Source organism: Mauremys mutica, chromosome 2 (genome assembly GCF_020497125.1).
Source record: "Mauremys mutica isolate MM-2020 ecotype Southern chromosome 2, ASM2049712v1, whole genome shotgun sequence".
Lineage (NCBI taxonomy): Eukaryota > Metazoa > Chordata > Testudines > Geoemydidae > Mauremys > Mauremys mutica.
In genome coordinates this window covers 214,668,044-214,694,653 of record NC_059073.1, presented here as the reverse complement: position 1 = coordinate 214,694,653, position 26,610 = coordinate 214,668,044, and the positions used below count along the sequence as shown (strand labels likewise).

At 44.1% G+C, this 26,610-nt stretch overlaps 1 protein-coding gene and 1 long non-coding RNA gene across 9 annotated transcripts in view; one reads left to right on the top strand and one right to left on the bottom strand.

The window, feature by feature from the left end:
* Positions 1-26,610, top strand: part of TMEM108 (transmembrane protein 108) — a 353,527-nt gene that overhangs the window by 308,842 nt on the left and 18,075 nt on the right. The gene's annotated exons all lie outside the window — the stretch shown is intronic.
* Positions 16,430-26,610, bottom strand: part of LOC123365376 — a 46,668-nt gene continuing 36,487 nt past the window's right edge. For all 3 annotated transcript variants that reach the window (XR_006577548.1, XR_006577546.1, XR_006577547.1), the window contains exons 6-7: positions 17,610-19,813; positions 16,430-16,904 (exon numbers count right to left, since the gene is read on the bottom strand). This is a non-coding gene — a long non-coding RNA (uncharacterized LOC123365376). The remainder of the gene's footprint in view (positions 16,905-17,609; positions 19,814-26,610) is intronic.

Below are 26,610 nucleotides of genomic sequence, written 5' to 3'. Positions count from 1 at the left end.
ACAGATGTTATGGAGCACTTGGCTTTGCAACTTTCCAAATACTTGAGCCAGCTCCTCAGCTGGTCAAAATTTGCACTGCTCCATTAATTTCAGTTGCACAGACTGACTTACTCCTGCTGAGGATTTGATTCATTGTTTAAAAGGACTGGTGGTAAGGTGGTAGAGTGGGTTACCTAAACTAAAACCAAAAAGACTACACTGGGGCTGCTCACTCCACCACCCCTTGGGGATGGAGGGACAAAAGAGATGCTAGTTCAACACTGTGGCCAAAAGGGCTAATGCAGTCCTTGGATGCATGAACAGGAGAATCTCCAGTAGGAGCAGAGACAAGTGCCCACTGCTGGAATACTGTGTCTAGTTCTAGTGTCCACAGTTCAAAAAGGATGTTGATAAATTGGAGAGGGAGAAGAGCCATGAGAATGATTAAAGGATTAGAAAACCTGTTTTATAGTGATAGATTCAAGCAGCTTAATCTACTTATTTTAACAAAGAGAGAGATAAGGGGTGACCTGTTACAGTCTATAAGTACCTACTTGGAGAACAAATATTTAGTAATGGGCTCTTCAGTCTAGCGAAGAAGGTATAACACAATCTAATGGCTGGAAGTTGAAGCTAGACAAATTCAGACTGGAAATAAAGCATAAATATTCCACAGTCAGAGTAAAAAAGCATTGGAACAACTTACCTAGGGTCAGGGTGGAGTCTCCATCACTGACAACAGTTCTTCTAAAGGATCTGCTCTAGGAAATATCTGGAGGAAGTTCTATGGCCTGTGTTATACAGGAGGTCAGACTAGGTGATCACAGTGGTCTCTTCTGGCATTGGAATCTGAGTCTATGAATCTGAGCCTCCTACCTGTTTGTAATGCCACATGCTACTGGAGGATACAGACCCTGCTTCCTCTCTACACTTCCTTTTCTGTTTTGTCCAACAGAATTTAAAAGTAAATGGTAATTTTTCTATGAGTTTTTCAAGCCATCCCCTAGTATTTAATACACCTCTACCCCGATATAACGCGAACTCGGATATAACACAGTAAAGCCGCGCTCCGGGAGGCAGGGCTGCGCACTCCAGTGGATCAAAGCAAGTTCAATATAACGCGGTTTCACCTATAACGCGGTAAGATTTTTTGGCTCCCATTATATCAGGGTAGAGGTGTAATTGTATTCCTCTATAGAATTCCATAGGGCAATTTTAAAATGTTATAGCAAGGATATAAGTCGCTTTTAAATACTACATGTTTTAAAGAATAATGTCGATAGATCCCTATTGGTTTCATCCCTAGGGAATTTTATAGGATTCTTCCAAAATGACCCCCAGACACTAGCTGGGTGAATGGAGCAAGACTATTCCCTCCCTCATCCCCATAACTGGTCATGCATGGAAGGGGGGGGTAGTGTCTTGCACAATTGGTGTAGCTGCTGTGCCACTGGGAGCAACCCAGACAAATCTATGCTGTGTCAGCCACACTTGAGTGCACCAGACACACAATCCACTGTCTTATGGTGAAACCTTTTTCTCTCCAAGCCTTTATCCTGGAGCACAAGTTAGAACAAAGTAAGAGTTTTTACATAAACATGTCAAACAGCAAAAGAGCAGCTCTGGCTATCCCCTAGCTCTCTAGCAACAAGGAATGGTGCAGTGTAGCGCCCGTTCAGAGCTGCCAAACGGTTGTGCCCATCTGTGCACATCTCTCACTGGTGAGAAGTCATTGATTTCCCTATCAGAGCTGCTCTATCTTACACTTGGCTGCTTATTGTCCCAAGGGGCTGTTTCAGCAACCAAGAACTGCTGGAGCGCAACCCCCTCCAGCTACACTCTTTCCCCCCAGCCACATCTCTGGCACACACTGGGCATCAGGTGGTCTGACTCAGTGTGGCATTGAGCTGTTAAGATAGCTCTACCTTATCTGGAGAATTCCCTTACACCAGGGGAATTTTCCCTGGTGACTGCATCCATGGGCTTTGTTTAAAACCGTCTAAAGGAACTGTAAGGCAGTGAAGAATCTGGTTTTCCATTAATAAAAGTTTCACTTCCAGACTCTCATGCACTAGCAGAAGGTCATGTGTTTGGACTGCAGGGTAATGTTTAATTTCATACCTTCATCCGTCAACTGTTTTCATTTAAAATTTAAAAATAATTCATAGAAATGTTTTCAGTTGGATCAGGTTCTTTAACTGCACTTGGCAGAGATATCACATCTAGAATGTTTTTGTTCAACTGTTTTTGTGCACAAAAAGATCTTAAACACTTTCTCTGACTCAGAAATGGCTGAATGAATTTTCCTTACATTCCTCCTTCTCCACCCCCAAATCCTCCTGACATACCACATCTGGACTGAGTGCAACCATGTCAAGTTTCAGCTCACACCATTATCATGACAGTTGCGAGTCTGTTGAAATCACAGGGTTATTATGGAAGTCATAATCTTAGCCACCACTTTAACTATAGGTAATATTAACTATAGCTTTCACACAACTAGTAAACTCTGCCATATATATTTTGTAATATGATTGAAAGATTTCACACATAAAAAGATATTACAGGGATAAGTGGTTGAGAAACAAATTAGGTTAGCTAATCTGCTCTAAAGTAAAAGAATGAGGCTGGATCTTGTTTTCCACTACCTGGTGCGTGCCATATAGCTTGGCAAATCAGTTACTGCCTTTGACACATGCATGCTCAGCAGATGATTTTTCAAGATACGCTCTGAAAAACCCAATTGGCCCAAACTGAGCCCTGGTGAAAACAGAAACCTTCAATTGCCTGCTTACACCAAGGCTGAATTTGACTCAAGGAAACTAATAACCTATACAGTTGGAGACTCTGTAAAAAGGTCCTGGGCTACTGCCAATGAAATGAGACACTTCTGTCTTGCCAAATGTATTTTTTCATAATTATCAGCATATGGAACTGAATTGTGCAAAGGCCCTTAATGATGAGTCTCCTCTTCTGGCCGTACAATAAAACACTATTCACAGAAAGCATTCATTTATACAGAGGCATAATTTCACATGGGGCCTCTAGCAAGGGATGGTTTATGGTGTAAGTAAGTATACAGTGTTCATCAGTAACTCTCATGTGCAAACTGCAGCGTCTCGTTGGGGACAAATCACTACCTAGTGTTCCTGTTTCAGTTTTTTCCTCTTTATGTTTTATTTCCCAGCTGACAAATATCTCAGACCCAAGGTCACCATAAGGAAATAATTGTAATGCGATAGAAACGTCGCAGTAGGTGCTGCTGTGCTTCTGGCAATGTAACTGACAGTGAGCGAATGTGCAGGAACAGCTCCCAACAGGGAAACTTTGAATAAATGTACAGTAAATAAACCAAAACACCAGAAGCAGAATAGGAAAGAGATGTATCTGCATGAGGAATGTGTTACATATAACACCAGACACCATTGGTAGTTTGTCTATAAGGGAGTAGTTACACTGTTCCCTTTCCACTCACAACGCCCCAACCGGGCCCACCTTTGGGAATCACATGTACGGCTTTAAGCACATGTATAGTTCCATTGACGTGACTGAGACTCTTCACTTGCTTAAGTAACTGACTGAATCAGGGTCCCAAAACCTTTATTTAAGAAGTTAAAATATTTAGGGCCAAATTCAGATCCTGTTGAAAACAGTGGGCTAGATTTTGACCTTAGCTACAACACTCATAGATTCATAGGGTGGGATTCAGGAAGGGACCTAGGTATTGCAACACTAAGTGTCACAGCGCCTACCTTTTAGGCATCTGAAAAGATCAGAGGAATAACACCGTGATCCACAAAGTTGATTTAGGTGTCTGGGTTTCCTAGACGATGCATGGGATAGAGGCACCATAGCATAGATCCACAAAAGCCAGCAGACTAGGCGCAGGGCCACATAAGCTACATCTCTCACACCGTGGGAGATGCCGGTGACAGGGATGTGTGCTAAGCTCCATGCCTTTCCCAGAGTCAGGCCCGAAGTCTGGGCTGCAGTAAAGTGCCTGTCTCTGCTTAGCGATGCATAAATAGGAACCAGCTGCCTGGAGTCAGGCTTCTTAGATGCCTAAGCCACTTCTTGAGACATTGAGTTAAGCACCTGCCTTGCTCCATAAAAAATGGCCAGAGGAGGAGGTGGTGCCCACATTATAACTTTTAGCCTCGTGGTTAGAGCACTCACCTGGGATGTGGGGGACCCAGCCTCAATTAATTCCCCCTGTCACGGAGTTTGGGGGAGACAAGGCTCTACACCCCTGGCTTCCTGCGATTCACCATGACTCTCAGCCAGCCAGTAAAACAGAAGGTTTATTTAGATGACAGGAACACAGTCCAAGACAGGTCTTGCAGGTACAGACAACAGGACCCCCTCAGTCAGGTCCTGTCTGGGCTCCCCTTCATTTTCCCAGCCAGCTCCAAACTGAAAACTCTCCAGCTGCTCCGCTCCCTTTGTCTCCTTCCCGGGCCAGGAGGTCACCTGATCTCTGTTCTCCAACACCTTCAGTTGGCACCTTTGCAGAGAAGGGGCCCAGGCCATCAGTTGCCAGGAAACAGGGTGTCGGCCATTCTCTGTGCAGACAGCATCACACTGGCTCCCTAGGGCTCTGCAACAATCACACACCCCTAGACACTCGAGAAATGCATAGGGGAAACTGAGGCACCCACACAGCACTCAGAGAAAACATTAAGAACATTCCCACTTCGTCACACTCCCCTCTCTGCCTGAGGGAGAGAGAGGATTTTAACATGGGTCTCCCACCTCTCAGTGGAGTGCTCTAACCACTGAGCTATGGGATATTCTGATATGGAACTCCCTCCATCTGTCCTGTTGAAGCTATTCCAGTGTGGATAAATAATGAAAGTGATTGGAGCAGGGGGACTGGGCCCTGGACTCCCATCTCCTAGGTGGTGCCCTAACCACCAGGCTACAGAGTCCTTCTCTTTCTCTTCTTCTGTCCCAATGATTAAGTATTTACCCACCATGGAACAGCTGTTGGGCCACTGAGAGAGAAAATGAGAGAGCAGGACTCTGTAGGTCAGTGGTTAGGGCACCCTCCTCAGAGGTGGGAGACTCTGGGTCCAGTCCCCCTGCTCCAATCACTGTTTCATTACTTGTCCACCACAGAACAGCTTCAGCATGAGAGATTAAGGGAACCCCACAGCAGAATATCCCAGTCCTTGGCAGTGAGAGTACTGTTCTCAGAGGTGGAAGACCGCTGTTTAAATACTTCTGTCCCTCTGACAGAGAGGGGAGGAGTCATAGATTCCAAGGCCAGAAGGGACCACAGTGATCATCTAGTCTGACCTCATGTGAACTTCCCCCACATAATACCTAGCGCAGATCTTTCAGAAACACATCCAAGCTTGGGTTAAAAATTGCCAGTGATGGAGAAACCACCACAACGCTTGGGAAATTGTTCCAATGGTTGTTTACCCATGCAGATAAAAATTTACACCTTATTTCCAGTCTGAATTTGTCTGGCTTCAACTTCCAGCCAATGAATTGTGTTATACCTTTATCTGCGAGTCTGAAGAACTCATTAATAAATATTTGTTCTCTAAATAGGTACTTATAGAGGTATAGACTTAACCTTTTCTTTGATAAAATAACTAGATTGAGCTCCTTGAGTCTGTCATTGTAAGGCAGGTTTTCTAATCCTTTCATCATTCTCGTGGCTCTTCTCCATCTCCAATTTATCAACATCCTTCTTGAACTGTGGACACCAGAACTGGGCATGGTATTCCAGCAGTGGGCACAGAGGAAAAATAACCTCTCTACTACTTTAGAGTCTTCTGTTTATGCATCCAGTTGAACCTGGGTCTCCCACATCTCAGGCAAGTGCTCTAACTACTGGGCTAAAAGTTATAAGGTGGGCACCACTACCCACACCTCCTCCAGCAGGCAGATTTTGAATGGGACCCAATCTGGTAGGCAGACTCTGAGCATGCCTACCAGATCGGGCCTGCACACAACTTAGGCAGCTGAACGCCTATCTTTCCCTGGTTCGTGAATTGCTCTAGGACTTGGCTGGGAGATAGGCATCTGGACACCTAAAGGGAGGCAGCTGTGCACATGCTCAGAGGCAGAAACATAGACCTAGGGAACTTCTACCCTGAAAACGTAGGTGCTGATTGAGTTTAGGTGACTACCAGGTTTGGCAAAAGTTTTGTGGATCACAGAGGAGCCAAAACTGGGACTTAAGCACCTAAACTTGCGATTTAGGCGCCTGAGTCCCTTTGTGGATCTGGGCCATAGAGTTTGAGGCCAGAAGGGATGATTGACACTTTCTGAGGGTACCTGGGGTTTTGAGACACCTCGCTACCACTTGTCTTTGTGTGAGGAAGCCTTGTCCGTGCCTGCCAGTAGTCAGCTCCCTATCTCCACCAGCTACAAGCAGCACAAGCATTCCCCTCTCAGCCTACGCAGGACTTGCAGTCCCGCTACAAGTTAGCAATAGGTACACTCCAACCCGACTCCTACAAGCGTCTCCTGGAGTGCCCAGCCCTTGATCCACCAGACCCGCACAGAATTCCCAGATCCTCTGTTCCCAAAGGAACAACACACCAGAGCTTCTCAGTTAAGCAGAGCTGTGTTCTACAGTGTAACACCCAGCACTTCAATTTGTTTATAAAAAAAAGTAAGTATAAGTTTAACAATGAACAGAGAGTTCAGTAGTTCTATTTACTATCACTTGAAACAAAGAGTTGCATATAAAATTAAATCGTAACACACGTATTCTAGAGCCTAGACTTAACTAACAAGATTCCCTCCTGTCTACGAAGTTTATCTTACCCAAAGTTCTTCTCCTAGCATTTAACAGCCTGGCTGGCTGTGAGCCTTTTTTCATGAAGCAAATCCACGGTCAGCTTACTTCCTAAGTGAAGGATTCAGCGTGATCCTCTGTATCCCCAGTTACAATTCAAAAATCCATTGTCTGCACTTGTAAACAGGATAACCCCCACTGCTTGTGTTTTCCTGTCTAGGGTCTCTCCTGGACACTTTGCACTCACTTGATTAGCATTTTGCTCAGACTGTAAATGGAAGCCCGTGGTGCACTCAATTTATATGTAGACAGACAGATAAACATCTTTTGCCTGAAAGAAACTTGTTTAACAAGTTCTGGTGACCGGCCCCAACTCAGAGATCTTAAAAACATGTTTTTTGGGGTATATATACATAATTCTTCACACGTTAGCCATACATACATCTCGCAATTATGATGACCAGTGTGACACAGACTTTTGGTATTGACCTTTCATGACACTCATTGGCAAACTAATATGTAGATACCAGACCCAAGGGAATCTTGTAACTCATGCACCCCTTTGTCCTCTGCCACATGGCACCAAGAGATCCCTGGGTCACAGTTTATCACAGGCCATTAAATTTCACCCAGTTACCCCGGTATTGAGCCCAATAATTTATGCTTGACTAAACTTGCAGAAGAGCATCCAGTCATGATTTAAAGACATCAAGAGATGGAGACTCCACCAATTCCTTTGGTAATTTGTGCCAATGGTTAAAAATTGTGCCTTATTTCTAATTTGAATTTGCCTGGTGTCAGCTTCTAACCATTGTTATGCTTTTCTCAACTAGACTGAAGAGCCCTTTAGTGCCTAGTAGTCCCTCCCCATGAAGGTACTTACATATTGACGTCAGTGGAGTTACGTATTTACGCCAGTGTTAATGAGGCCAGAATTTGTCTTGAAAAGGGTTGGGGTTTTTTGGCATTGGCTTCACTGGGACCAGAATTGGTCTCTTGAGCAAGTTTTTCTTTATTTTATTCCATCCTAGCCCACCCCTTTCCAACCACTCATATTGATTTGGGTTAAAACAGGCCACTTTATCTTAAAGTTATGTTTGCTGCATAGTGCTCATTTATATCCCCACCACCCCACTATCTATACCCTGACCTTTAATAGGGGTAAGGAAGTGGCTGTTGCTATATTCACTTTGCCACCATAGTCAATGTTAATGCAAAGACTAATGTTCTCCTGCAGCTGTTGCAGTGACGTGTCATGCCTAGTGTTCTGTCTCTAAACAGAATTGGCTTTCTGTATTGCACTTACAGTGTGAATAATTTCACTGTTATGGTACAATGACAGCTGAAGATGCTTAAAAGAGAGAGAGAGAGAGAGAGGAGAAAATGTGATAAGTGAAAGTGTGGCAACAAGACACTTATGTCAGCATTACTATTACAGTTGAGGGACTGTAACATTTGATTGCCATACAGCTCTTCTAAAATGCAAGCATATTGTATGTCCGATGAGAACACAGAGTGATGTTATTTGTAATAGGTTCAAAATGCTTCAACACAGAGTTTATACCTTGTCATTAGCTCCCCTGTGCTCTAGTTTCAAGGTTATTCTTTGAACACAATAAAATCTAAAGCAAGGAAAGCTAGTAGAAGAGCAACACAGACATTTTTACTAACTAGTTCAGCCATGAAACAATCTTCCCAAATGCACGCTTGTATTTTTGCACTTACATCATATTTTTTAAAAAAATCACAGGAGTTTACAAAGTCCTGTTTGTGGGCAGGGCCAGCTCCAGGCACCAGCCGAGCAAGCTCGTGCTTGGGGCGGCACATTCTACGGGGCGGCATCCGCCCAAACCTAGGGCGGCACGGCCACTTTTTTTTTTTTTGTTCGCTGCTCTGGCCGCCCTGTAGGGGGTGGCGGCGCGGAGGAGGGGATTGCCCTGCAGCAAACTCAGCAGGGCACCGACCGGAGTGGCGCAGAGCCCTCCCGGCAGGCAACGTGGCAGTCGGGGCCGAGTGGTGAGTGCCCTGGCTGAAGTGCTGGCTGCCCCCCTTCTCTCTCTCCCCCCCGCTCCCTTCCCCTCCCCGCCACTAGACCGGGTGCGCACTCTGCAGCACATGGAGTTCCCCCTGCACCCTGGCTCCGGCTGCCCTGTAGGGTTTTTTTGTTTTGTTTTTTTCCCCGCTTTGCCAGCCGTGCCGTTTTTGTTTTGTTCCCCTCCCCCCCCACTTTGTCGCTCCAGCCGCGCCGTGTAATTGTTCCTCCCCCGGCTTTGCCGCTCCAGCCGCACCATTTTTTTCCCCTGCTCTGCCGCTCTGCTCCCCCCCTTTTTTTTTGCTTGGGGGGGGCGGCAAAAAAGCCAGAGCCGGCCCTGTTTGTGGGTCAGGGAAGGGGATCTAAATTCCTCTCTGTGAGCCAGCGCTTGAACACATGTTGAGGGGGCTGCTGGTACAGTTGTGTCCTTTCTGCTACGCTCCATTGGGGCAGCCGTTTAAGCTAACAGCAGCTGATGGTGCGGGTACCTAGCTGACATTTTGATGATTTCAATGGACAAATCAATAGCACGCAGCAATACAGCAATCAGAGCATAGGGCTAGGAACAAGAGGGTAAAAGTGTGTAGCGCAGACACTTTGACATTTGGCCCAGATCCTCAAAGATATTTAGGCGCCTGATTTCGGTTGATTTCAATGGAAGTTATGAGCCTAAAACCTTTGAGGATCTGTGTTTTAAGGGGAAAACCCAGACTGCCTCAGGAAATTGTTGTGGTGGAGCAAAGTGGTACATTTCCCTTTGAAGCAGCACTCAGCCAATGTCCCAACAAGATTTGATGGGGACGGAATCAGAGTGAATAATCAGAGGGTTTTTAGGGCTGTCAATCTAACACCTTTCAAGAAACTGCAGAAGTGCCTGCATTCCAGAGATGGGTGAAGTGATTTCTGTCTCCTACATATATAAGGTAATGGTTTAGCTTTTCTATTCAGGCAACACTCTCAGGTATTTTACCAAGAGTAAGGAATGCAAGCGTTAAGGTATTCCTAGGGTTTCCCTCAGCCCCAATCCGTAGCTCCTGGGAAGCTTGTCAGGCCCGGAGGCGGGCTTTCAGTGGGAGGAACTCCATGCAGTAAGGGTAGCACTCAGAAGCAAGCAGAGGCAGGGCTCTCAGGCTGCGGGGGCCTGTGGCACCAACTGACCTATGGCTTGCAAGCACTGCCTGCGTGAGCCCTCTGCAGAGAAAGATGGGCTGGGCTGGGTCTCTTTGTTGAAATCCCCTAGGATTAATCCCTTATCTTTACTCACGCTGAAGAGTGAGAACTGGGACTGCCCTGTGTGACTGCTTCCCTCTCCCTTGCTCTAGGAAGCGGGCTGGGGAAGTAGGTTGCTTTCATTGGGAATGCTTTACATCCCCTGCGAGGGAGCAGACTTCTTAAATGACACTGCTGGAGTGCTGCACCCTAGAACCAGACCACAGGGTTCTGCCCGCTTCCAGGATGAGGTAAGGGACGTGCCTGCTCTTGCCCCAGGGGGATGACTTTGAGATGTTAACCTTTGCCACGGCTAATATGACAGTCTGACCCCAACCCAACAAAGCACTTGATAATATTAAGGCTTTTTTTAGTAAGGCCTCCTGACATTCTCATAAGCAAACTAGGGAAATGTGATTTAAATTAAATTACTATAAGGTGGGTGCACAACTGATTGAAAGACTGTACTAAAGAGGAGTTATCAATGGTTCACTGTGAAACTGGGAGGGCATAGCTAATGGGATCCCACAGGAGTCAGTCCTGGGTTCGGTGCTGTTCAATAGTTTCATTAATGACTGGGATAATAGACTGGTATTCACCCACGAAAGCTCATGCTCCAATACGTCCGTTAGTCTATAAGGTGCCACAGGACTCTTTGCTGCTTTTACAGATCCTGACTAACATGGCTACCCCTCTGATACTGGGATAACAGAGAGGAGAGGATAGATTGCTCTTAAATTTGTGGATGACACCAAGCTGAAATCAACAACAAATTCAATAAAGACAAGTGCGTAGTACTACACTTAGGAAGGAAAAATCAAACGCACAACTACATAATGGGGAATAACTGGCTAGGTGATGGTACTGCTGAAGAGGATCTGGGGGTTACAGTGGATCACAAACGGAATGAGTCAGCAGTGTGATTGAGCTGCAAAAAAGGCTAGTTATTCTGGGGTATATTAACAGGTATGTTGTATCTAAGACATGGGATGTAACTGTCTCACTGTGCTTGGCACTGATGAGGCCTCAACGGAAATACTGTGTCGATTTCTGGGTCCTAGACTTCAGGAAGGATGTGGACAAATTAAAGAGAGGCCAGAGGAGAGCAACAAGAAACCTGACCTATGATGAAAGGTTAAAAAAAACCAACTGGGCATGTTTAGTCTTGGGAAAAGGAGATTGGGGGCGGGGGAGGGGCTGGTAACAGTCTTCATATATGTTAAAGGCTGTTATATAGAGGACGGTGATCAATTAATTGTTCTCCATGCCCCCTGGAGATAGGACAAGAAGTAATGGGCTTAATCTGCAGCAAGGGAAATGTAGGTTAGATATTAGGAAAAACTTTCTAACTATAAGAGTAGCTAAATTCTGGAGCAGGCTTCCAAGGGAGGCTGTGAAATCCCCGTCACTGGAGGTTTTTAAGAAACCTGTCTGGGGTGGTCTAGATTTCCTTGGTCCTGCCAACGTCCCTTCCAGCTCTGTGTTTGTATGATTCGAGGTGTGTAACTTTATGCACACAAGCAGTCCATTGAAACAAGCAGTCAAAAGGACTACTTTCAGGCTTAAAGTTATGCATGGTGTTAAAGTGCTTTGCTGCATCTATGCATGTATCTGTTCTTTGTAGCTACACGTGTCTACCTAGTGCCACAAACTAGATAGGAAACAACTTACAAAATTTTTCCTTGGAACTATTTTTAGTCAGTTCTGCTTTGGGGAAACTATTTCCATAGCAGTCAGTGGGTGTAAATGGTATTCTGTATGCACCAGGTGCTTCTGCGGTGTGAGGGGGAAACTGAGGCCTGAGAATATTCAAAATAACATTCAGAAACACCACCCAGACACTGCTTGTTAAATTAAAAGAAATGTGCACATAAAACTAACGCCCCCATATGGAATTCAATACATTGCAGTCGGTATGTAATGCCATACACACTCAAATGGAGACATAAATTACTGATATGATAAACTGTATCACTGGATCAGGCAGTTATATGAAGTACCTGTACACTGTCTTCCATGTCATTGACTACTGAATTGAATTAATCAAGCAATGAATCATATCAGTATTGAATTAAGTACTAGGTGCCAGGTTCTTCCCTCATTAACAGAAATTGTGTGTTGTGTCCAGCTGAGGTCTAGCTGTAACCTCACTTACAAGAACATAGGATTTACCATACCAGATCAGACCATCATTCCTTATAGTTCAATATCTGACTTCAAAGTAGGGCACAAATTCATATATCCGTACCTAGCCATTCCCTTAATGGGATGAAAAACTTTCTTTATCTCTGCAGTGATCAGCTGATGTTGTGAAGCATGAGATTTGATCTCCTACAAATGTTATTACTAGTTACGAAACTGTCCAGTTCCTCTCTAACTCCAGCTGCAGCATTAGATTCCCTGACTAACCTGGGCTTTGAATTCTAGTGTAGTGAATTTCCCTAAATTACTGCCTGTGAAAGGGATGAAATCACTGAGACACATGAAAGGCCTGTAGAAGCTGAGTCAGTGTGTCTGTAATCCTAGTATCACTTCTAACTAAGGAACTGATGTTTCCATAGCACCTGCCGCTGTAGTATATAAGCGCTGACTTTCCAGGAATGGTATGGAAAAAATGACACCAATCTTACTAACAGAAGGATTAGTGGGTAACAAAATGCCTGCCTTAAACCTGCTGCCTTGGGGTGGCACCACATCTTTCAGACCGTGTTTGGAAGCATCGTTGTAGAGAGAGGATATTTCTCCAGAACCTTCACACGAGAGAGCTCCATTCTCCCCATGATGTCACACTACATGAAGATAAATGCCAAGGTTGTAGGGGGCTCAGAAGTAACAAAGACAGATAGCATTCAAGTTCCAATACTTCTAATTGCTTCCTCTTTGAGGAATTTCTTGCTAGAACTCCTCTTTCCTAATCTCCACTTCAGGACCCCATCAGGTAGAGTCCTCTCCTTATGTGCAAACCCATTTTTATAGATCTAATGAAAGCAGGAATCTCCCTGGAGATTTGTTCCCGTCATGTTTAGTTCATGGGCTTCAAACAAAGCTGGAGGGAGAAATATTACAGGCAAATAAAATAATCATTGCTGGTTGTAAAAAAGAGAGAGAGACACCACATTGAAGTAACAGTCTATAAAGGAACCACTTTTTCTATGACATAAGTCAAGGTAAATTAACTATGCAAGATATGGCTCTCATGCTGTGCAAACTAGCTAAGAATTAATATCACTGTGCTTGATTTTACAATCCTCATTGAGCCCAAACTCCCAGGAATAGCAATGGGAATTCTGAGTAAGTACGTCCTGCAGAAGTTAGATCTGAAAAAGATTTCTGATGTCATCTAGTTTTCACCTTGTGCCAATGAAATATTGTTCTCTCTATAGCATGTTTTCTGATGCTTTGTAGAGTCTGGTTTTAAAATGTCTCAAGAAATGAGATTTCCACTGCTTCCAACTAGAGACTATTTCACAGTCTGCTAGATCTCATCATTAGAAATAGTCTAATTTTTACCTTTTCCTAGTTTCATCCATTGTTCCTTTATGTATACCCTTAATGTAACACCCTAACCAGTTCCTTTCTCTGCTTGATAGTTATCTCATCCAAATATGTGTAGGCACTGTATTTGCCTTTTATTTTGGAGGAGACACCTTAAAATAGTTTTAAATCCTTTTGTCCCCCTCTTATTGCTATAAATGAAATTGATACCCTTGATTGAGTCAGCATTTGTGACACCAAGTAAATCCCTTCTTTGACAAGGTCCCATTTTAGCTTTCCAACATGCAGTATGGCTAGTTATGCAATTGTCAAAACTCTTCATAAAGTCATATGACATTGACAGTAGGTCTTAGTAGCCAAAGGTTGTACGGTCACATCAATAGTATCTGCAGCACTAAGTGCAGATGAAAGAAAAGCCAGCTGCACATCCATTCTGTCTCCCTTGGCAACAGCATCCTGCCAACAAGAGTGCTGCCAAGAAAGGGCTGGAGCGGGAGGAACATGGATTACAAAATTAGAGATGGGCAAGCAATGTGTGAAGGGGTAGCATTCAGACCAAGAAACATCTTGCAAATTCAGATTTCTTTCACAAATGTTCTTGAAATAGTTTTGCTTGTTGTTTCTTTTTGGATACTGATATTAAAAGCATCCTTGCCCCGGTAGTGATTTTTTTAATAGTGTCTAAAATACCAAGAGACTCCCATCAGTATCTCTATAATATAGGACCATATGATTCCACCCACTGCACACCACACAGGTAAGAAATCTGTAGCAAGTTACTACATACTGATGCAGCAAACCCTCCAGATCAGGTTTGTGTTTTAGTGGGCATGCTGCTGTTTGGTATTCTTGTTGCAATATGACCAAGATATGTGCAACAAGGTTTTATACAAGTACTGAGTGCTAGGAATTGGTAAATAGTGAGATTTGGATTCAGATTGTATTGATAGGTCTTAATTGTTAGAGGCCAGTTACTAAATCTTTGTATTCTTCTTCGAGTGATTGCTCCTATGCATTCCATGTAGGTGTGCGCGCTGCGCGTGCACGGCTCTTCGGAACATTTTTACCCTAGCAACTCCGGCGGGTGTATCATCAAAGAGATTTATGAAACATTAGCTAACTTTCTATACTTTGTATGCTTCAGAATATCTAAATCGTGAACTTATAAATATTTGAGAAGTGTGAAACTACCTCGGCTCTCAGAGGATGATGTGGCAGCTCTTGATAGGCAAACTGCTGAAGAAGAAGCTGAAGTTGTAATTAAGAATTTAAAAGCCAATAAAGCTCTGGGTCCCGATGGGTTTTCTGAGGAGTACTATAGAGCTCTAAAGCAAGTGTTGGTCCCTGTTTTAACTGAATTGTGTAATGGTACATTGCAGGGGAACCAGATTCCAGATTCATGGAAAGAGGCAAAAATTGTGGTAATTTCTGAAGAAGTAAAAGATTGTGCACCAGACAAACCTATTTCTTTTATGTAGATGCTAAAATTTATGCCAAGGTGCTAGCAAACAGACTGCCATCTTGCCCAAGTATGTTCATCCTGACCCATCTGGGTTCATTGCTGGCAGACATCTCTCTGGTATCAGAAGAACTCTGAATTTGATCTATAATGTTAATTCTAGCAATTCTTCCTGTGTTCTTCTTTCTTTGAATGCTGAGAAAGTCTTCACCTGGCCACAGTGGGAGCACCTCAGACAGATGTTGGTAAAGCTGGCTTTTGGAAATCAATTTCCTATGGGCATATTGGCCCTGTGTATTCATCTTTAAGGCTGCGTGTCTGTCACAGAAAGTCATGGACCTCCTTGACTTCTCCATTGGCAGGTGCTGGCTCAGGGGCTGCCTAGGCCAGCAACAGCAGTTGTTTGGGTGTGTGGGAAGGGGCTCAGGGTTGGGGCAGAAGGTTGGGATGTGGAACAGCACTTACCTCGGGGGAGGGCTCCCCGGCTCCCACCAGCATGTTCCTGCAGCTCCTAGATGGAGGGGCCGGGGGCTCCGCTCACTGCCTGTGCCCACAGGTGCCGCCCTCCCTCCCCCCCCCCCGCTCCCATTGGCTGAAGTTTCTGTCCTCTGCGAGGTTGTCCCCAGCCTGCCACTGGTCACCGGACCCTTGGCACTGATTGGAGGCAGTGAGAGGTACCGCTCCCCTGAGGTTGCCTAGGGAGGACTCTTCATCTGAGTCTGATGCAGAGCCCTACAAGTTCAACTTTAGGGCTGCCAGTACCCATCCTACATGCCGAAGAACCTTGGTGCGGGTCCCCCCACTGGTACCTGGCAGGAGGATAGTGGCCTATGCAGTGGCCATACTGAAACCCTTGGGAGATTCCCCTGGTACTAGGTCTACCCTCCCATCATTCACAGTTTGTTGCTTCTGAGAGGCAGGCTCCTGTTCCTCCATGATTGGCACCGGCCCCCGACTCCATTACCAATCCTAGTACTGATTTACAAGATGTGGCCCCTATGGAGGTTATTGAGGCTGAAGAAGAAGCTGAAAATAGTGGCCCCTCCTCCAGTACAGGCCTCTTCCTCCTCCCCAGATGAGGCTGACTTTGGGGCCGAGCAGCTCACTTCCCGAAGATGACTTTAGGGCTCATCAAGAGCTTCTAAAGAAAATAGCAGCTAACCTCGGGCTTGAGATTGAGGCGTTCAGGAACCCTCTCACAGCCTCATTGACATTCTGGCTGCAGCAGCTCCATCTAAATTAGCCTTACCCATTAGTGAGGCGCTAATAAGTCTGTTCAGAGTCCTGTGGAAGACCCCATCTTTTCTTCCCCCCTTTCCCCACTTCGAAGAGCGCAGAGAAGAAATATTATGTGCCAGTCAGTGGGTATGAGTATCTGTACTCTCACCCCCTCCTGGGTCCCTCATCCATACTGGTGGTTAACAAAAGGGAGAGACAGAGCCAGTTGAGTGCTACCCCTAAACAGAAGGATGCAAAGAAACTTGATCTGTTTGGGAGGAAAGTTTACTTGACAGGCGGTCTACAACTATGCATCTCAAACCAGCAAGCCTTATTGTGGAGATACGACTACAATTTGTGGGACTCTGTCTAAATTTAAGGACTCCATGTCTCAAGACTTATGGCAGGAATTTTCACCCATCTTAGAACAAGGAGAGAATGTTGCCAGAGCCTCTCTCCAGGGGTCACTGGACGCAGCAGACATGGTGGCCAGGACAATGGCCTCTGTTGTCACCATGAGATGATGCTCTTGGCTGCAGTCATCAGGACTCGCTCAGGTGATCCAGCAGTCTATCCAGGACCTCCCTTTCAAAGGCTCCTCACTATTTTCAGAGCAGACAAACATGAGACTACATGGCCTGAGGACTCAAGGGCTACCCTCAGGTCCCTGGGCCTCTTCCTCCATCCACTTCGAGGAAGCACTTCAGGCCTCAACAGCTGCCATGTTTCTTGGCTCTGTGTCTGAGACAGTACTCCTATAAGAGGAAAGGGAGAGGTTACAAGTGCTGTCAACCTCAACCTCCCAGCCAGGGTCACACAGGTACTCCGGCAGGACCAAGCAGGCTTTTGAAGGTGTGCCCACAGTGCTGTACCAGTTCCCAGTACAGCTTCTGCCTCCCCTTTATTTTTGGACCAACTGTCCCACTTCAGCCTGGCATAGTTCCGCATAACATTGGACTCCTGGGTGCTAAATACAGTGGTGATTGGTTATACCCTGCAGTTTTCATCTACCCCTCCTTCCACACCCCATCCCTGTCCCTCTTCAGGGACCTTTCTCGTGAGCAACTACTTGCCCAGGAGGTGCAGACACTCCTACAGATGGGGGCCATGGAGAAGTTACCTCAAAACTTGAGAGGGAAGGAGTTTTACTCCTGTTATTTCCTAAGCACAAAGGCCAAAGGGGGCCTTTGTCCCATACTGGACCTGCGTCATCTCAACAGATATCTCAAGAAACTGAGGTTCTGCATGGTCTCCCTGGCCTCCATCATTCCCTCCCTGGCTCCAGGGGACTAGTATGCCACCCGCCCTGGACTTGACGGATGCTTACTTTCACATTTTTATCTTCGCTGGCCACAGATCATTATCAATTCCGCAGTCCCCTCCCCCCCCGGGTTTTCACAAAATGCATGGCAGTGGTAGCTGCCTTCCGCAGACAGCAAGGTGTTCAGGTATACATGTACCTCAATGACTGGCTGATCAAGGGTCATTCAGAGGCTCAAGTAAAGAACAGCATCAGCCTGGTCCAAGCCACCTTTTGAGTGCTGGGCCTATTGATAAACGAGCAAAAGTTGACCTTTATTCCAGTTCAGAGAATAAAGTTTATTGGGGCACTGCTCAACTCAACCAAAGCCAGAGCCTGCCTTCCGGAGGCCCAGTTCCAGACCATGTTGGACGTGATCGCCAAGGTCATTGTCCAACCAATCATGACAGCCCAGGTTTGCCTCAAGCTACTGGGACACATAGTCGCGTGCACATACATGGTCTGGCTCACAAGGCTATGCCTCAGGCCCCTGCAGACATGGCTAGCTTCAGTTTACTTCCTGAACGGACACCACTTGGACTTGGTGCTTACTGTTCCAAACCTGGTCCTCACCTTCCACCACCTCCTTTTCTCCCCACTCCTCTCCCAAAACAGCAAGAATGAATTTTCTAAGGAGACTGAGGGTGCAAATTGCCTGGGCTATTCCAGCACCCACAATAAGTGAGGAATGACTTAGACTCTATATCCAGACATAGACTGGCTGGGATTCTCTCATGTCAGTGCAGTCCTCTAACACTGAGACCCATCTTGGTGCACACGTGTCTGAAAGCCTATTATTTTTTCCTATTCCTTTTGGGGAATACTTAGCTTCTTTAACTAGGCCAATATTTGCGCTGCTTGACCAATGTATTCTTCCATTCACCCATCCTTACTGCTCGCGTAACAGGAAAAAAAGAATATTACCAAGTTGGCATTAAGAATCAGGAGGTTGATCTGTGTTTTCAGTATTTAAAAAAAAAATCAAACTGATAAAATATAAATCATAAAGTTATCACCAAAGAGAATAATAAAATCTAGGAGGTGTTTTGACTCCAAAGAGAGGAAGAGAATAGGGTCAGTATTTCATTTTACATACCTTTCTCTGACAAGAATTTTAATAGTCCTATCAATAACCAAATGAAGGTATAACTATTCTTACAGGTATGGAATCAGGAGCTAGGTTTGTAAAACCCATCTGCGTGCTAAAAGCTAAATGATATATCAGAGCAGGGGCATTCTTCCTTGAAACAGAGCATTAGGCAGTCTAACAAAGATGTGCAGCCGTGGAGCTTGTTGCTGTTTTGTTCCCAGCAAACTAGAACAGCCAGTGATCCTCTGTAGCATTTGAATAGAACTGTGCCAGACAAACTGTATCTGCACTCGATGGAAAAGCAAGCTGGAATACCAGCCAGCCATTCAGTCTGCTTGCTGAGAAAGCAAATGGCTCAATAACTAATAAGCTTTCTTTGCGTTTGCAATGGTATTTCATAAAGGAGAACAAGCCCTTTATTTTACATCGCTGGAAGACACGCCTCCCTAGTCTGTCTTTCTTCATTCCTCCAAAGGAATTCCAACATTAGCAGCAAACTCTCCACAGTGGAACTACTTCATTCATTAGGAGATGGTATCATCTTTTATTTTTTACATTGAAATATGAAGCTTCCTAGTCTGCATGACATGAGCAGGTGAGGATGTCTTCTGACAAGTCCAAATGATATTTTCAGGTAAGTGATTCCTTAATATAATCAGATAAAAGTCATCTTTTATTTTTCTCCTCAGTAATTATTGTGGTATTAGATTGTCAATGATCATTTTCACAGGGGTCAGAAGTCTGCATGTATTTAAATGAATGGGCATCTACAGCATTTTTAAAGCACCTATTACCATAGTATGTATCTGCCTTTGTGTGCAGCATGAAAATGAATGAGAAGATATTATTTTATTTGTAATACCCGTTGTTATATCACTTGAAAATCTAAAATTTAATTTTTGCTTATGGACAGACTCACTTGAAGCCTTTGATGGAAATGACCCTTACCAGCAGTGATGGTTGCTCCTATAATAATTTAAATTGTTAAAGGGCTGGGCATAGTAGCTTTGTGCAAACTCTGTAGCAGACTCTTATATTCTCATACTGTGTCAATGTCTTCTGGTTGCTCTTTGTTTCTGTATGTGATTTCCAAAACTTCTGTTCAGGTTATTTTATGTTATTGCTGTTAGATTAATTGCAGCCCTTTGTTATTCCTGGTGTTTCACTTTCTACATCATAGATTTTAAGCAGACCTTGAATAGAAAAGTAGGGGTTGAATTTGTCGTGTAATCCATAACATATGAACTGCATTCCCCTTCTCCTCCGCCCAACACCTTGAAGAAAAAATAGAAAATAACTTGTAATGTAACATTTGAAAACTATTGCATGGCCTTCTTGGATTTGATGTAAGATGGTGTGAAGAAAAAAAGCTCGTGGAAGTAGCCTACTACTTTTTTTTTTTTTTTGGTCAATTCCTCCATCGCTCATGGTAACTGAAATTGCTTAACCCTTTGCTTGTACAAATGTAACTCTACCTTGTTTACATGGAAATCCTATCATTTATTTGAAGCGTTCATGCAGCATGTAAACAATAAAACATACCAAAAAATTACATGCACAAAAGTAATAGAATCTTGCAGGGTTCTACAGTTTCCATATTTTAAAAGTCACTTTTTCTACTTTTGTTGTTGTTGCGAGCTGAGATGCACATGACAAAAGAACAGGATAATGCAGAAGGTTTTCACTACAAAAATGTGTTATTTTTTCAAGTGCTGTCTTTATCATCACTTAGCAATTCAAGAATGTTAGAGGTGCAATAAGGTTCAAGCACACTGTACTCTGCCCAGGTATACATGCAGCCAAGATGTGCTTTTGTAGTCTAATGGGGCTCTGGACATTCCCTTTTGTAGAACTGTTCCTTTTGCTTCCTTTGCCCAAGGCGATCTGAGATAACAGATCCAGCAGTAGGGTCTAAATACAAAGCTGTTCCTGATTTCCCACAGCAAAAATGTTTTTCAAGCACAGCTCAATGAGACTCTGTTTATTCTGCCGCTGGGTCTACGGTGGAGAGGGCCAGAATAGGAATCTTTGCTTCCAAATGCCAGACTGAACTCTTTGTGGATAATCATTCACCATGAAAAATGTTAATATGGGCCTCAAAACTTTCCACTATATCTTATGCAATTAGGGCTTGGTCCAAAGCCCACTGAAGTCAGTGGGAGTCTTTCTACTGACTTCAGACCACATGTTGCGTAAGATGCTGTTATTTAAAGATTCTACCTAAAGTCTGAGCTGACTCCAGTAACATGCACAGCCTCTCGTGTCAGGCTAAGAAGCTATTCTTTACTTTTGAAGAAGTTAAAACTCTTTACCAGCTACTGCTAGTAAAGTATCTAGTGCAACCTCAGGCTGTATTAATTCCTGAGCAGACCCCACCCCTCCATGCAATGGAACCCACTTAAGAGGGGGCTGCAGGGGCAGTGAACAGCTCAGGAACCACGTCAGCATGGCTCCACCAGACCTGTGCAAACAGAGCCAGGAGAGAGCAGCAGAACTGAGGCTCAAGTCCCAGCCAATTAGATACCGAAAGAGCTGTAAGTTCTGGGGACTGAACCGCCAGCTTCTTAAGGCAGGGTATTCCCTCCCCTCAATGATAGTATTCAGAAGAAGCTCCAGAGCAGTGGTTCTCAAAGCCTGGACCTCTCTCCTTTAGTAATGTGGAAAGGACAGGGTGATCACAACCCCTTGACACCTGTTGGCATCATGAGCCCCAGGCAGAGACCCTCACTCTAGAGGCATCTAATCATTTTCTTCCACATAAACATATATAAACACACCCCCTATCTCTTCCTGTGAGTTTTTCCCATGGAAGGGAGCAGTTTCAGCTTGAGAGAGACTAGATTTGGCCCTCTATATTGAGGATTTAGCAAGATTTGGTCCACTGAATCCTGGTAAAGATGCTTATTGGTTTCATCTACATACATCATCCTTTTACTGCACTATTTTTCATACTTGAGTGAATTCATTTTGTACTTAACATACAGTACTTGGAGCACTGTGTAACGGTGCTCAGAGTATTATGTAAGAACAGAGTGATATTGTTCACACTGCCAACATATGAGGTCCATCAACATTCTTGTTAGGATTGAAGGGTTTTTAACAGAGCTATTCAATTAGGCTCCAAAGCTGACACTTGATATATGACACTTACAAATAAAATCATTTGGCCATTTCTGAGCATGAAGAATGCAAAAAAACAAAAACCCCAACAACCAGGAATTAGTTTTGAGTTGGCATGGCTTTCCAACCCCATAGAGCCTAGGAAATGAATTCCCCAGTCTGCTGGATATGGGAGGCACCTGTATGCACACACTTACTTTTTACACCCATGAGGACGCCTACTGAAGTCGATGGGCCTTATGTACATAGAAATACATATGCTTAAATATTTATCAGACCAGGGCCTAAATGCTCCAGCATCTTTCAACATAACAGCATATTCAATACATGTATTAAAAAAAAAAATCTTGTGCCTTCGAGTAATTGTTTTTCAGATTTGTCAGGACTCTCCTCAGTTGTCATGTTAGGGCAACATCACATTCTTCCAACTCACCTTTCCTTATTTTAAAATTATATTATACATAATCCCACATCTAAAAATACTGGATGCCTTGTAAGTGGGTTTTTTTTAAAGTGAGTTTACATAGAAAAGAGATGGATTGTCAGGAAAGAAAACAGATTTTTCCACTTATTCATGAATATCTGCTAAAATCCAGAGTGAGTCCTCATTAAGCTACATTTTGCTAACCTTCTGTCTGAGCATTTAAAAGCTATAGGGACAAATTCTGCCCTGACTTACACCTTGTGAAAATCAATGGGAGGTCTGACTACCTTTTGTGCTTTCAGAAAATATCCCCTCTCAAAAATAAAATGTACCTCACCTCCATGCTGCAGTTCTGTTGCCTGCTTTCTTTTGTCACAGTTTATAAACAGTATCTTTCATTTCTGCACGGGGTACTACAGTCTAGTTTTGGTGTCAAATGTTCACACTCAAACCTCTGTCTTGATATTTTAGCAGTGTGTGTAGATGCATTTGTGTTCATTGTTGAGATGAATCATTGTTTTATCGAGGACAAGCGCATAGTATGTACAGCAGTGGTCCCCAAGCTTTTTACCTCATGCACTCCCTCCTCCAAGCCAGGAGTGGGGCTGTGGCTCCGGGAGCAGGGGGACACGGACAGGGTAAGGGAAGCCGAGGCTGGGGCCACAGCTGGTTGCGGGGGCAAAGCTGAGGCTGGCAGCCTGGGCCCTGGGGCCACAGCCAAGAGCAGAGCCACAGGCCGGCAGTCGTGGCTAAGAGCGGAGCTCTGGGCGTGGGGCCGGCGGCTGGGACCCCGGGCACAGTGAGGGAGACCGGGCCAGGAGCAGAGATGAGTGGCACTCCCTGCCCAGGCCCCAGCTGCACCTTGCAGCCCAGGTAGACAGACACATGCTAGCTCTGCTTGAGCTAGTGCACTTGAGCTAGCAGTGTGGACCTCGTGGTATGGGCTAGCCACCGGAGTATGGACCCAAGGAATAGGACAGGCTTATACTCCGGTGGCTAGCCCAAGCCATTTCACATGCCACAACATCCGCGCTATTTCTAGTGCACTAGCTTGAGCAGAGCAGGTGAGTGCGTGTCCATCTACCTGGGCTGGGAGGCATGCTCCCAGTTGCAGTGTAGCCCTATCTGTAGCATTAGTGTATGGACTCTCACAAGGATGAGGCTGATCATTGTTGAAGACTGTCATATTTTCTGAATCCCATTTTAAAAAGTCCATGGTAGAGACACAAGTCACCATTTAAACTGGAGACATGTGGCATCAGACCTAGTGCCCATCCATAGCTTTCAGCACCAACATTTTCAGCTTCTGCCTCTCAAGCTAACAGAGAGCCTCCTGTAGAGTTATACCTAAAAAAAGAAATAGTATTTTTCAATTAATCTATAATACAAGTACTGTAGTGCAATCTCTATCATGAAAGTTGAACTTACAAATGTAGAATTATATATAAAAAAATGCACTCAAAAACAAAACAATATAAAACTTTAGAGCCTACAAGTCCACTCAGTCCTAATTCTTGTGCAGCCAATCGCTCAGACAAACAAGTTTGTTTACATTTATGGGAGATAATGCTGCCTGCTTCTTATATACAATGTCACCTAAAAGTGAGAACAGGTGTTCGCATGGCACTGTTGTAGCCGGCGTTGCAAGATATTTACATGCCAGGTGCACTAAAGATTCATATGTCTCTTGATCCTTCAACCACCATTCCAGAGGACATGGGTCCATGCTGATGACGAGTTTTGCTTGATAACGATCCAAAGCAGTGCGGACCAGTGCATGTTCATTTTCATCATCTGAGTCAGATGCCACCAGCAGAAGGTTGATTTTCTTTTTTGGTAGTTTGGGTTCTGTAGTTTCTGCATCAGCGAGTTGCTCTTTTAAGACTTCTGAAAGCATGCTCTACATCTCGTCCATCTCAGATTTTGGAAGGCACTTCAGATTCTTAAATCTTGGGTCAAGTGCCGTAGCTCTCTTTAGAAATTTCACATTGGTATCTTCTATGCATTTTGTCAAATCTGCAGTGAAAGTGTTCTTAAAACTAACAACATGCTGGGTCGTCATCTGAGACTGCTATAACGTGAAATATATGGCAGAATGCGGGTAGAACAGAGCAAGAGACATACAATTCTCCCCCAAGGAGTTCAGTCACAAATTTAATTAACACTTTTTTTTTTAACGAGCATCATCAGCATGGAAGCATGTCCTTTGGAATGATGGCCAAAGCATGAAGGGGCATACGAATGTTTAGTATATCTGGCACGTAATACCTTGCAATGCCGGCTACAAAAGTGCCATGCAAACGTCTGTTCTCATTTTCAGGTGACATTGTAAATAAGAAGCGGGCAGAATTATCTCCTGTAAATGTAAACAAACTTGTTTCTCTTAGCCACTGGCTGCACAAGAAGTAGGACTGAGTGGACTTGTCGGCTCTAAAGTTTTCCATTGTTTTGTTTTTGAGTGCATTTATGTAACAAAAAAAAATTAACGTTTGTAAGTTGTGCTTTCATGATAAAGAGATTGCACTACAGTACTTGTATGAGGTGAATTGAAATAGTATTCCTTTTATCAGTTTTACAGTGCAAATATTTGTAATAAAAATAATATACAGTGAGCAATGTACACTCTGTAGTCTGTGTTGTAATTGAAATCAATGTATTTGAAAATGTAGAAAAACATCCAAAATATTTAATCAATTTCAAGTGGTATTCTATTGTTTAACAGTGCGATTAAAACTGCGATTAATCGCGATTAATTTTTTTGAGTTAATCGCATGAGTTAACTGTGATTAATCGACAGCCCTAGTTATTTGTATTACAGTCTTATACACTGTATTTTAAAGTCAGTTTGTCGACCTCCTGTATAGACAGCATGAGTGAGCATGAGTGGAGGGCTAAGGCTGTTTAGGGTGGGGAAACGACAATGAGGCAGTTCTAAGCTGTATGGGTTACATGGCTTGTGATCAGCCAGTGTGTGGTAGGGCAGGAGGAAAAAGCGCTACTACGTTGGTGGTTGTTTTGGTTTTTGTTTTGGTTTTAATTTTTTTTCTAACTTTATATCTCCTATGTCCTCCCCCCCCCCCACCCCAACGGATTGGGCTGGGCATCCTTTAGTATGGAATTTGTATAAAACCAAAATCAAAATAACTAATCCCAGCAATGTCCAGGGACCTCAGTGGAAGTTATAATGCAGCATCTTCCTTGATGCTCATGAGTCCCATTCTACAGAGATTTCACTTTTCAATGGTGAGAAATTACTCCCAAGTGAATTAACATAAAAATGGCTTTTAATAGTGCTCTCATAGGAGAGTGTGTCCCACACTGCTGGCTGGAAGGCTTAAAATTGCAAGGATTAAAATGGATTAATTTGGTGTTCAAGAAGTGCAAAACACTTGGCTCAGTGGGTTGGTTATAGACTATGGAGCCTTTCCCCTCAAGATCACTGGTTCTAATGCAGACCAGTTTAGTATTGCCATCTAGTGGTGGACAATGGCCTCTTAAAAATTAATTGATTCTCTCAGTGGATTTCTAATGGACAGGCATCCACAAGGTAGTTGACAATTTCAGCAAATGGAGACATGGCATCAGTGTGGTTCCTGCAAGCTGTAGTGACGTAAAGGTACATCAGCAGAACCAGGGCTTGTATTGTTACTGTTACCTGGATTAGAGAAAAACAGATGAATTCACATTGCCAGTGTTGTGAATCTGCACTTTTCATGAGCTAACAGTCACTTACTGGGAGGTGGGAAGGGCAAAAGCCTACAGAAAACCTCAAATTCCACATGTACAAGCACAGGAAATGAAAATTCAAACATCTGTATAAAAGTTAAAACAGAGGGTTGACTGTATTGGGTCAAAATTGGAAGCCTAATAATACTGTAGTTTCAAAACTGTGGTCTTTTGAATTTGCCCATGTTAGAGTGTTTTGCACTTCTCAGACACTGTAGATAAAAGGCAAGATTTTCAAAAGTGACCAGTGATTTTGGGTGTCTCAATTTCTCTGTGCCCCACTTTCGACATGTTAAAGAAATCTGAGTTTCAGAAAGTGTTGAGCCATCCATCTGCTCAAAAAATCAAATCTCTTTAAGGCATCTCCAGTTGGGCACCCAAAAACAGCGACACCCTAAATCACTACTGATGCTTAACAATCTTAGCCGAAGAACAAGGAGGCTAAAAACCCCAGCAGGCTCACAACAAAGTGGGCAGCTGTCTGGGAGTGGAGGCTCGTGGGCAAAAAAAAAAAAAATTAAAATATGTTGTTTTAATTGCAACCTCCTAGGGGTATGCTCTAAATCTTCTATTGGCCGAGCACATTGGGCACACTGGGGCCTCCTCAGATCCCTCCCTACCAACTCCTTATGTGCTACCTTCCCATTCTCATCTATTTCAGGGACTCCTCCCACCCCCTCAACCATATGTTAGGGGCTCTGTGTGATGCCTATTCCCCCTTCTACCACATGCCAGGAGTCCACCACAGATCTTGCAGCCCAGGGGGTGGGAAACTATGGTGGCTTTAAACCATCTTTTCAC